Genomic DNA, 12602 nt, shown 5'->3' with positions numbered 1-12602 from the left:
TTGCATCATTTAATAATCTATGGGCCTCTTCTAGATAGTAGTTTTTGTTCATATTCACTATCCCTCCTCCCTCGTCCGCCTGTTTGATTGCTAAATCTTCTCTTGTTTGTAATTCTTTTAACACATGTTTTTCTTTTAGGGTTAAATTCCACTTTATGTTTTCGTTTTTGGACAGATCCATTGAGTCGATTTCTTGTTTAACCAATTTTTCAAATGATTCAATAAAACGTCCTTTCTCATAACTGGAAAAAAAGTTTGATCTTTGTTTAAAATTGGTATGTGTATATTCATCCAATACTTTAGTATTTTGTCTGTCCTGACTAGTATTTTTCATATTTGGATTTTTAACTAAATACTTTTACACAGTTAGCTTCCTTATAAATTGATTGACATTTATTAAATGTTCAAATGTATTGAATTTTGCCGACGGGGCAAAGGACAATCCCTTGCTTAATATTTTCTCTTGCTCCCCTGTCAAACTTATATCACTTATATTAAAAATACCTTGTGTCTGATTTTTTCTGGTATCAATTTTTTTACTGGTATTTTGTTGATTGACTGCTTTCAATTTTCCCTTTCCTCTATCTCTGTTCCCTCTCTTCGTCTCTTGCCATTTGGAGGATCGTGTGTGTGTTCTCTGCCTATCTCTTAAAAATCTTTTGAAGTGCTAGGTTCTTCATTCATCATATTAGTGTAATCATTAACATCTTCTAGTTGTTCATATCTGTTTTGTACTGGAATCCTCCACTCAGTCTCTGTTCTATCATTCCTATCTCTATAGTTAGGGTATTTCTCTTTTTTTTTTTTTAAATAATTTATTTATATCAGAGCACAGAGTACATTTCAGTAAAGAAAGATTACCCATTAGCAAAATTCCTTATACAGAAGAAAACAACAGTAAGGAAGAGAGATTAACCATTTACAACAAAATAAAGCATAGGACAATTCTGTCTTCATTAGGAAAAAAAAAAAAAACAATTGGGGAAGATATTGCTCAAGACCAAAGTTCTGGAAACATTTTGCTAGCGATTATTGTATATTACATGGCTGATATAAAATAATGTTAAGCCATTTACTGAATTTTTTTTGAACCTGGTTATGATGTAGTACATTTGTATTTAGCTGTTCAAACATAACTTGTGAATAAACTGCTTGTTTAAACAATGTAATTGGCGGGGCTATCTTCTTTTTCCAGTACCTGAGAATTTGATTACGACCTATCATAATTAGTGTATCGATAGTCTTGGAAGATTTAGTAATATTCTCATTAGTTAAGAAAAAAAATTGATATATATCTAAAGTAAGTTTCTCATGCAGAACCTTGGAAAACCAATAAATTACCTTGAGACAAAACTGTTTAATTTTTGGGCACAGCCAAAAACAATGTAGAAGATCAGCATTAGGTTTCTTGCATTTAAAACAGTTTCCTAATTTATTACCTGTCCATTTAGCTAAGTTTTTTTGGTGTAATATATGAATTGTTAATTAATTTGATGTGTGATTCTTTCCAGGTAATAGGGATCGGGGCCTTTTCTTACACGTTTGATGCTAACTTTAATTTTTTTGGGGGCCTCCACATATCAACTACAGCTTTTAGACCCAGTTGCCCCTGTTTGGACATTAAAATTGTGTATATTAGTGAAATAGTATGTTCGCCATATTTATGGAGAACAGTATAATCTCTAAGTTTACCGAATTGCCTAAAATCTTGTCTGATGTTTTGAAATCCGTTTATATAATGTCTAAGTCTAAATTTTATTTGATAAATTGTATTCTTGAAAGATAGATTCAAATGTTCGTATTTTACAATAATTGTCAAGCACTTGTGATTAGTGATGTCGCAAACTTAAAATTTTCCGTTCGTGAACGGCGAACGCGAACGTCCGCAACTTTTTGCAAACGGGCAAACCGGGCGAACCGCCATTGACTTCAATAGGCAGGCAAATTTTAAAACCCACAGGGACTCTTTCTGGCCACAATAGTGATGGAAAAGTTGTTTCAAGGGTACTAACACCTGGACTGTGGCATGCCAGAGGGAGATCCATGGCAAAACTCCCACGTAAAATTACATAGTTGATGCAGAGTCTGGTTTTAATTCATAAAGGGCATAAATCACCTAAAATTCCTAAATTGTTTGGAATAACGTGCTTTAAAACATCTGGTATGATGTTGTATCAATCAAGTAGTGTAAGGGTTACGCCTGCTTCACAGTGACAGACCAAACTCCCCGTTTAACGCTAGGGAAACAACCGCAAACAGTCCATTTGCACAACCGCAAACTCCCCATTTGCACAAGGTTGGATACCAAGCTAGCCATGTCCCGTTCCTTGTCCTCACTGATGTCATTGAAGGTCTCTATCTCCACCCAGCAACATACAACACCAAGTGTCCCCGAAAGGTGACAACAAGCCCCCTGGGACGCCTGCTGTGTTTGGTCTTCCACCTCCTCAAAGCCACCTTCCTCCTCTGACTCCTCTTCTTCAGATTCCTCTCTCTGTGTTGCCTCTCTCTGCATTATTATAAGGTGTGTTAATTAGTACTATTCTTATCAGTTTAATCCCTGTTACGTCCCCTATCAAGGGACGTGTATATGGCATGGATTTTAGGAACCGGGAGATGGAAAAGATGCTTGGTCGGTCCTCCTACTTCAAATTTGGGGCACTGTGCGTGCAATCGTGGCCAGACTTTTAGCCGACGGACATTTGGCCAACGGACATTTGGCCGACAAACATTTGACCGAAACACAAGTGGCTGTCAGATAACAGTCCGACCACGAGATAGATTTGATAGATAGATAGATACATCGATTAGATAGATAGATCAATAGATGCAGTAGATACATTTGATAGATACGATAGATAGATAGATAGATTTAATAGATAAATAGATAGAATTGATAGATATATAATTTCCCAGACAGAGAATTACAAGACGTGCGGTCTGGGACCCATGGTAAAGTTGCGGCGCCAGGGGACGTGTATATGGCATGGATTTTAGGAACCGGGAGATGGAAAAAGATGCTTGGTCGGTCCTCCTACTTCAAATTTGGGGCACTGCGCGTGCAATCGTGGCCGGACTTTTAGCCGACGGACATTTGGCTGAAACACAAGTGGCTGTCACAAAACAGTCCAGCCACGAGATAGATAGATTTGATAGATAGATAGATAGATAGATAGATACATAGATTAGATAGATAGATCAATAGATGCAATATAAATTTGATAGATACGATAGATAGATTTGATAGATAGATAAATAGATAGATATGATAGATATATAATTTCCCAGACAGAGAATTACAATACGTGTGGTCTGGGACCCATGGTAAGGTTCCCAGAGGCAGTTGCGGCACCAGGGGACGTGTATATGGCATGGATTTTAGGAACCGGGAGATGGAAAAAGATGCTTGGTTGGTCCTCCTACTTCAAATTTGGGGCACTGCACGTGCAATCGTGGCCGGACTTTTAGCCGACGGACATTTGGAAGACGGACATTTGGCCGATGGACATTTGGCCGAAACACAAGTGGCTGTCACAAAACAGTCCGGCCACGAGATAGATAGATTTGATAGATAGATAGATACATAGATTAGATAGATAGAGCAATAGATGCAATAGATACATTTGATAGATACGATAAATAGATAGATATGATAGATAAATAGATAGATTTGATAGATAGGTCATTTCCCAGACAGAGAATTACAAGACGTGCGGTCTGGGACCCATGGTAAGGTTCCCAGAGGCAGTTGCGGTGCCAGGAGACGTGTATATGGCATGGATTTTAGGAACTGGGAGATGGAAAAAGATGCTTGGTCGGTCCTCCTACTTCAAATTTGGGGCACTGCACATGCAATCTAATGTGCCACCAGATAGTGGTGTGTTAAGTAGTACTATTCCTATCAGTTTAATACCTGTTACGTGCCTTTTTTTTTGGTTTGTTTTTTGAAGCCACAGTGCAGAACCAGAGGCCAGAAAAATTTGGCATGTACACATGCCTGTAAAATTAGGTATTGTTGCAGCCACTGCTGTAGCAGCGGCCAGAAAAATTGATGTTTGTTTCTCAGGCAGAAAGTGCCCTAAAACATTGCGTCTTGAACCCTAGTTGGTGGTGGATAAGTAACGCAAGTCATCTGGCATTCGAAGATAAAATACAGCAGCGTGTGGACCATTATTAGCCCAAGGCAGCTCATCTCATCAGGCCTTTTTTACTCAAATGTATCGCCCAATGTCAGTCCCTTTGGGATCCATCCCTAATTCATCTTAATAAAGGTGAGGTAATCTAGACTTTTTTGACCTAGGCAACTTCTCTTCTCAGTGACAATACCTCCTGCTGCACTGAAGGTCCTTTCTGACAGGACACTTGAAGCCGGGCAGGCCAGAAGTTCTATCGCAAATTGGGATAGCTCAGGCCACAGGTCAAGCCTGCACACCCAGTAGTCAAGGGGTTCATCGCTCCTCAGAGTGTCGAGATCTGCAGTTAAGGCGAGGTAGTCTGCTACCTGTCGGTCGAGTCGTTCTCTGAGGGTGGACCCCGAAGGGCTGTGGCGATGCATAGGACTTAAAAAGCTCTGCATGTCCTCCATCAACAACACGTCTGTAAAGCGCCCTGTCCTTGCTGGCGTGGTCATGGGAGTCGGAGGATTACTTTCACCTCTTCCCCTGTCAGATTCCCGTTGTGCTGTGACATCACCCTTATATGCTGTGTAAAGCATACTTTTTAATTTATTTTGGAACTGCTACATCCTTTCCGACTTGCGGTAATTTGGTAACATTTCAGGCACTTTATGCTTATACCGGGGGTCTAGTAGCGTGGACATCCAGTACAGGTCATTCTCCTTCAGCTTTTTTATACGAGGGTCCCTCAACAGGCACGACAGCATGAAAAACCCCATTTGCACAAGGTTGGATGCCGAGCTACTCATGTCCCATTCCTCGTCCTCAGTGATGTCACTGAAGGTATCTTCTTCCCCCCAGCCACGTACAACACCACGGGTACCAGACAGGTGACAACGAGCACCCTGGGATGCCTGTTGTGGTTGGTCTTCATCCTCCTCCTCCTCAAAGCCACATTCGTCCTCTTCCTCACAATCCTCTTCCAGCATTGCCACTGGTCCAGCAAGCGATGCTGATAAGGCTTTTTCTGGTGGTGATGGTGACCACAACTATTCCTCTTCATGCTCATCTACGGCCTGATCCAGCACTCTTTGCAGGGGAAGCTCCAGGAAGAAAACAAATAGTATGATGTCGCTGATGGTGTCTTCGGTGCGACTGACTAGGTTTGTCACCTCCTCAAAAGGACGCATGAGCCTACAGGCATTGCGCATGAGCGCCCAGTAAAATGGCAAAAAAATTCCCAGCTCCGCTGAGGCTGTCCTAGCACCCCGGTCATACAAATAGTCGTTAAAGGCTTTTTCTTGTTGGAGCAGGTGGTCAAACATTAGGAGTGTTGAATTACAACGTGTCGGGCTGTCGCAAATCAAGCGCCTCACTGGCATGTTGTTTCGCCACTGGATATCTGAAAAGTGCGCCATGGCCATGTAGGAACACCTCAAATGGCCACACACCTTCCTGGCCTGTTTCATGACATCCTGTAAGCCTGGGAACTTATGCACAAAGCGTTGTACGATCAGATTACACACATGTGCCATGCACTGCACATGTGTCAACTTGCCCAATTTCAATGCCACCACCAAATTACTTCTGTTGTCAGAAACCACTTTGCCGATCTCCAGTTGGTGCGGAGTCAGCTACTGATCCACCTGTGCGTTCAGGGTGGACAGGAGTGCTGGTCCGGTAAGACTCTCTGCTTTCAGGCAAGTCAACCCCAAGATGGCGTGACACTGCCGTATCTGGGATGTGGAATAGTACCTGCGGAGCTGGGGGGGTGCTGTTGATGTGGAGCAAGATGCAGCAGCAGAAGAGGACTCAGCCGAGGAGGGTATGGAAGAGGATGGAGTAGGGGGAGTAGAGGAGGTGGCAGCAGGCCTGAATGCAAGTCGTGGCGGTGTCACCAACTCCTCTGCAGAGCCACACATTCCATGCTTGGCAGCCGTCAGTAAGTTTACCCAATGCGCAGTGTAGGTGATATTCCTGCCCTGACCATGCTTTGCAGACCAGCTATCAGTGGTCAGATGGACCCTTGCCCCAACACTGTGCGCCAGACATGCCATTACTTCCTTTCGCACAATCGAGTACAGGTTGGGGATTGCCTTTTGTGCAAAGAAATTTCGGCTGGGTACCTTCCACTGCGGTGTCCCAATAGCTACAAATTTTTTTAACGCCTCAGACTCCACCAGCTTGTATGGTAAAAGCTGGCAAGCTAAGAGTTCAGACAAGCAAGCTGTCAGACGCCGGGCAAGGGGGTGACTTTATGACATTGGCTTCTTATGCTCAAACATGTCCTTTACAGACACCTGACTGTGGGCAAATGAGCAGGAACTGCTCCGGAATAGAGACGGAGTGGCGGATGGTTGAGAGGGGGCACGGAGGACAGCAGTGGTTGACGTTGCTGAAGATGCTGGACCAGGAGGAGGATGGCGGCTTTGAGTTTGTGTGCTGCTTGTACTCATGTGTTGATCCCATAGGCGTTTGTGATGTGCGATCATGTGCCTTCGAAAAGCAGTTGTACCTAGGTGGGTGTTGGACTTCCCATGACTCAGTTTCTTTGGCACAGGTTGCAAATGGGATCACATTTGTCAGGGGCAGACACACAAAAAAATGCCACACTGCTGAGCTCTGCGATGACGGCATTCTGGTGGTGGCAACAGCATGCGTTGATTGGCGTGCTGTTTGGCTGACCCCGGGTGCCAATGCATGCTGTCTGACTTTGCCACTAGCTCCTTGCGACGACCTCCCCCTGCTTCCAACTCGTCTCCTCCTCCTCTCTGTCTCCCCATCTGAACTTTTCCCCTGTTCTTCTTCTCTTCTAGCGGGCACCCATGGGACATCCACGGGCGCATCGTCATAATCAACCGCTTCACTTGTATCTGACAAATCAACAAAGGAAGCAGCAGTGGGTACAACATCATCATCATCACACCGTACGTCCATGTCTGTAATGCTGCCTGACTGAGACATATCACTGTTATCTACATCCTCTGTCAATGATGGTTGCGCATCACTCATTTCTTCCAACTGCTGTGTAAAAAACTCCTCTGACAGATCAAGTGAAGCGGCTGTGGTGCTAGTGTTGGTGGTGGCTGCAGGCGGGCAAGTGGTAACTTGAGAGGTGCCCGAAGATAAGCTGGAGGAGGATGGTGCGCCAAGGTTCGGAGCAGAAGCTATAGAAGATTGGGTGTCCTGTGTTAAAAAGTCAACTATGTCCTCCTCAGAACTTTTTGAGTTCATGATACGTGGCCTCTGAACACTGGGCATTATTCTAGGGCCAAAGGGAATCACAGCACCACGACCATGATGGCACCTGCGGGGTGGAATGCCTCTGCCTGTCATTTTTTTTTTAAATGTTTACTTACACTACTATTAAACAAGATATAAGTGGTGCCACTGGGCAAGTGGGCACAGTATACGCTGTGAGCCTGACACAAAAAAGCAGACTGATGTTTCACAGTCCAAAAAGTTTTTTTTTTTTTTTAAATGTACACTTACACTACTATTAAACAAGATATGAGTGGTGGCACTGGGCAAGTGGGCACAGTATACACTGTGATCCTGACACAAAAAAGCAGACTGATGTTTCACAGTCCAAAAAGTTTTTTTTTTTTTTTTTTTAAATGTACACTTACACTACTATTAAACAAGATATGAGTGGTGGCACTGGGCAAGTGGGCACAGTATACGCTGTGAGCCTGACACAAAAAAACAGACTGATGTTTCACAGTCCAAAAAGTTTTTAATTTTTTAAATGTACACTTACACTACTATTAAACAAGATATGAGTGGTGGCACTGGGCAAGTGGGCACAGTATACGCTGAGAGCCTGACACAAAAAAGCAGACTGATGTTTCACAGTCCAAAAAGTTTTATTTTTTTAAATTTACACTTACACTACTATTAAACCAGATATGAGTGGTAGCACTGGGCAAGTGGGCCCAGTATAAGCTGTGAGCCTGACACAAAAAAGCAGACTGATGTTTCACAGTCCAAAAAGTTTTTTTGTTTTTAAATGTACACTTACACTACTATTAAACAAGATATGAGTGGTGGCACTGGGCAAGTGGGCACAGTATACGCTGTGAGCCTGACACAAAAAAGCAGACTGATGTTTCACAGTCCAAAAAGTTTTTATTTTTTTAAATGTACACTTATGGTGGCACTGGGCAAGTGGGCCCAGTATAAGCTGTGAGCCTGACACAAAAAAGCAGACTGATGTTTCACAATCCAAATTTTTTTTTTTTTTAAATTTACACTACTGTTACACCAGATATGAGTGGTGGCACTGGGCAAGTGGGCACAGTATACGCTGTGAGCCTGGCACACACGCTGGCAGGCAGGCAACTGCAATTAGATTACACAAGAAGACTGATGTTTCACAGTCCAAAAAGTTTTTTTTTTTTTTAATTTACACTACTGTTACACCAGATATGAGTGGTGGCACTGGGCAAGTGGGCACAGTATACGCTGTGAGCCTGGCACACACGCTGGCAGGCAACTGCAATTAGATTACACTAGCAGACTGATGTTTCACAGTCAAAAAAGTTTGTTTTTTTTAAATTTACACTACTGTTACACCAGATATGAGTGGTGACACTGGGCAAGTGGGCTTGGCACACATGCTGGCAGGCAGGCAACTGCAATTAGATTACACAAGCAGACTGATGTTTCACAGTCAAAAAAGATTTATTTATTTTTAATTTACACTACTGTTACACCAGATATGAGTGGTGGCACTGGGTGGTGGGCCTGGCACACACGCTGGCAGGCAGGCAGGCAACTGCAATTAGATTACACTAGCAGACTGATGTTTCACAGTCAAAAAAGTTTTTTTTTTAAAATTTACACTACTGTTACACCAGATATGAGTGGTGGCACTGGGCAAGTGGGCCTGGCACACACGCTGGCAGGCAGGCAACTGCAATTAGATTACACAAGCAGACTGATGTTTCACAGTCATAAAAGTTTTTTTTTTTTTAATTTACACTACTGTTACACCAGATATGAGTGGTGGCACTGGGCAAGTGGGCACAGTAGACGCTGTGAGCCTGGCACACATGCTGGCAGGCAGGCAACTGCAATTAGATTACACAAGCAGACTGATGTTTCACAGTCAAAAAAGTTTTTAGTTTTTTTTTAAATTTACACTACTGTTACAACAGATATCAGTGGTGGCACTGGGCAAGTGGGCCTGGCACACATGCTGGCAGGCAGGCAGGCATTGGCAACTCCAATTAGATTACACTAGCAGACTGATGTTTCCCAGTCAAAAAAGTTTTTTTTTTTTAAATTTACACTACTGTTACACCAGATATGAGTGGTGGCACGAATGAATCTAAAATGGCTGCTGTCCAGGAGCTGGGAGGCTCTGGGAGGGAGGGTCTGCTGCTGATTGGCTGGAATGTGTCTGCAGAGTATGAGATACAGGGTCAAAGTTTACTCAATGATGATGAATAGGGGGCGGATCAAACATCGCATATGTTCGCCCACTGCGGCGAACGCAACATCACTATTTACATGCTGCAGTGATTGATTTATACTGTGAATTTCCTGTTCTCTCTCTCTCTCTCTCTCTCTCTCTCTCTGTGGCAAAATTCAGTCTCTGCGGTCTACTCCAACCGGGGAGATTGACTGCTTCTGCCCATGTGTGACTGGCTGCGTGCGGGCAGGGGACGGGATTGCACGCAAGCGCAAAATAGAGCTCATGTGCAATGCTGAATTCTGCATGGGGAATACGTATGTGCGCCCCTGTCCACCTCAGCTTGATAAATCGCCCTCTAAGTGTGCAGAATTTGTAAAGACTCTCTTGCCCCTTAGAAGTTTCTCGTCTTGCATTTGTGTCTTGCTCTTTCAAAACCATTTATTCTTTTTATTTTACTTTTTACATTTTGGAAACATTTAAAGGGACACTGAACCCAGTTTTTTTCTTTTGTGATTCAGATAGAGCATGCAATTTTAAGCAACTTTCTAATTTACTCCTATTATCAAATTTTCTTCATTCTCTTGGTAAGTTTATTTGAAAAGCAAGAATGTAAGTTTAGATGCCGGCCCATTTTTGGTGAACAACCTAGGTTGTCCTTGCTGATTGGACAGCACCAATAAACAAGTGCTGTCCATGGTTCTGAACCAATAATTTGCTGGCTCCTTAGCTTAGATGTCTTCTTTTTCAAATAAAAATAGCAAGAGAACAAATAATTATTTTACTTTTTACATTTTGGAAACATTTAAGTGATACTGGTATCATTCACGGTGAAGTATGTTCTATGCAACAAGAGGTGAACTATTACGAGATAGATGCTGCTCATTGAGCATAATGGAGAGTAATACACAACTCGTACAAATCTATTTGAGTTGTGCATTTTTCAAGTTGTAACAAGTATTTTTGCACAAGACATTATTTCCCCAGGCTTTTTTTGAATCTACAATAATGTATGCATCAGTCATAGGTTGGACAACCCTGTTCTGAAAGATTACTAGGTGAGCTGCACATAATTTTATTTTATTACCACCAAGATTAACTACTGCTGAATATATCAGCTTCTCATTTGAAACACCAGGACCACACAAATTTATACAGATCTATTTTTAAAGTTTTTACTATTCCAAAAGTTTTTAACAAGAACATTTATTAAATGGCAAAATCACTCTTATTTCAGGCACTTTAAAGTACTTTTCATTTTCTATTGTATTTTATTTTATTCAGAAAGGAATGATTACATAGCAATAGAATCTTATTGAAATTACTTTTTTTTATTAAAGTACAAAAATTTGTTTTTTTAAGTTTTTGAAGCACCCCAAAACTAGTTAATAGCTAGCAATTTTATACAAGCCTATACTGCAAACTATTTGGAATTGCAGTTTCAATTTCCTTGTTTAAAGATAATACTGACTGTTGTACATTCTGGGCATTTAATTTAAAAGTGACCATTTTTATTTACAATATATTATTACTATAAAAGTATTTGGAATATTTTCTCTTAGCTTAATATTACTAAAAGGAACATTTAAAGAGACAATTAACTCAAAATGTAAATCTCCATAAAAAATAAAAATTACATGGTTTAAAACAATTTAAAAAATGTTTGTTTAAAAATGTATTTATTTGCTCAGGTTTCTTATAAATTATGACTGAAAATTGTGATTTTCCACCTCACCATGGGCTAGATTTTATAAAACTCTCTGGGCTTGTGAGATTCTATAGGAAATCTTGCCAGTACTATGAAGCCCCTGTACTATTTTTATTAGGACAGTTTTTACTTTGAAAAAAGTATAATCCCTGCATTTAACCTCTTGTGCCATTTGAATGTAGGCACTTTGCCCAGCATACTGTGTTGACATAGTACCTCCGTCCAACACTTTGGCGCATGCTACGGTCCCTTCTGTCAGCTTAGACAGTGGAGACTACAGATGGGGACAGGAGGAATCTGTCTTTATATAGTAATGAAGTGCTGACCATGTTTTCTTACTATATGAAGGCAGATCACTATTAATGACAGGTACACAGACAGTGTCACTGTCTGCATCGGGTGAGGTGATGCCGAGGGAGGTTTTAGAGGGAAAGAGGAATGTGGGTGACTGGTTCACCAGTGGAGGGAGGAGGGAGGTAAAGAAAGGTTCCCTTATTGAAATATTTTTATGTATGCCCCTGTCCACCTCAGCTTGATAAATCGCCCCTTAAGTGTGCAGAATTTGTAAAGACTCACTTGCCCCTTAGAAGTTTCTTGTCTTGCATTTGTGTCTTGCTCTTTCAAAACCATTTATTCTTTTTATTTTACTTTTTATATTTTGGAAACATTTAAAGGGACACTGAACCCAGTTTTTTTCTTTTGTGATTCAGATAGAGCATGCAATTTTAAGCAACTTTCTAATTTACTCCTATTATCAAATTTTCTTCATTCTCTTGGTATGTTTATTTGAAAATCAAGAATGTAAGTTTAGATGACGGCCTATTTTTGGTGAACAACCTAGGTTGTCCTTGCTGATTGGACAGCACCAATAAACAAGTGCTGTCCATGGTTTGCTGGCTCCTTAGCTTAGATGTCTTCTTTTTCAAATAAAAATAGCAAGAGAACAAAGAAGAAATGATAATAGAAGTAAATTAGAAAGTTGTTTAAAATTGCATGCTCTATCTGAATCATGAAAGAAAAAAAATCTGAGTTCAGTGTCCCTTTAAGTGATACTGGTATCATTCACGGTGAAGTATGTTCTATGCAACAAGAGGTGAACTATTACGAGATAGATGCTGCTCATTGAGCATAATGGAGAGTAATACACAACTCGTACAAATCTATTTGAGTTGTGTATTTTTCAGGTTGCAACAAGTATTTTTGCACAAGACATTATTTCCCCAGGCTTTTTTTGAATCTACAATAATGTATGCATCAGTCATAGGTTGGACAACCCTGTTCTGAAAGATTACTAGGTGAGCTGCACATAATTTTATTTTATTACCACCAAGATCAACTACTGCTGAATATATCAGCTTCTTAT

Source organism: Bombina bombina, chromosome 5 (genome assembly GCF_027579735.1).
Source record: "Bombina bombina isolate aBomBom1 chromosome 5, aBomBom1.pri, whole genome shotgun sequence".
Taxonomy (NCBI): domain Eukaryota; kingdom Metazoa; phylum Chordata; class Amphibia; order Anura; family Bombinatoridae; genus Bombina; species Bombina bombina.
The sequence above is the reverse complement of the archived record's forward strand: the minus strand, read 5'-3'. Positions refer to the sequence as shown.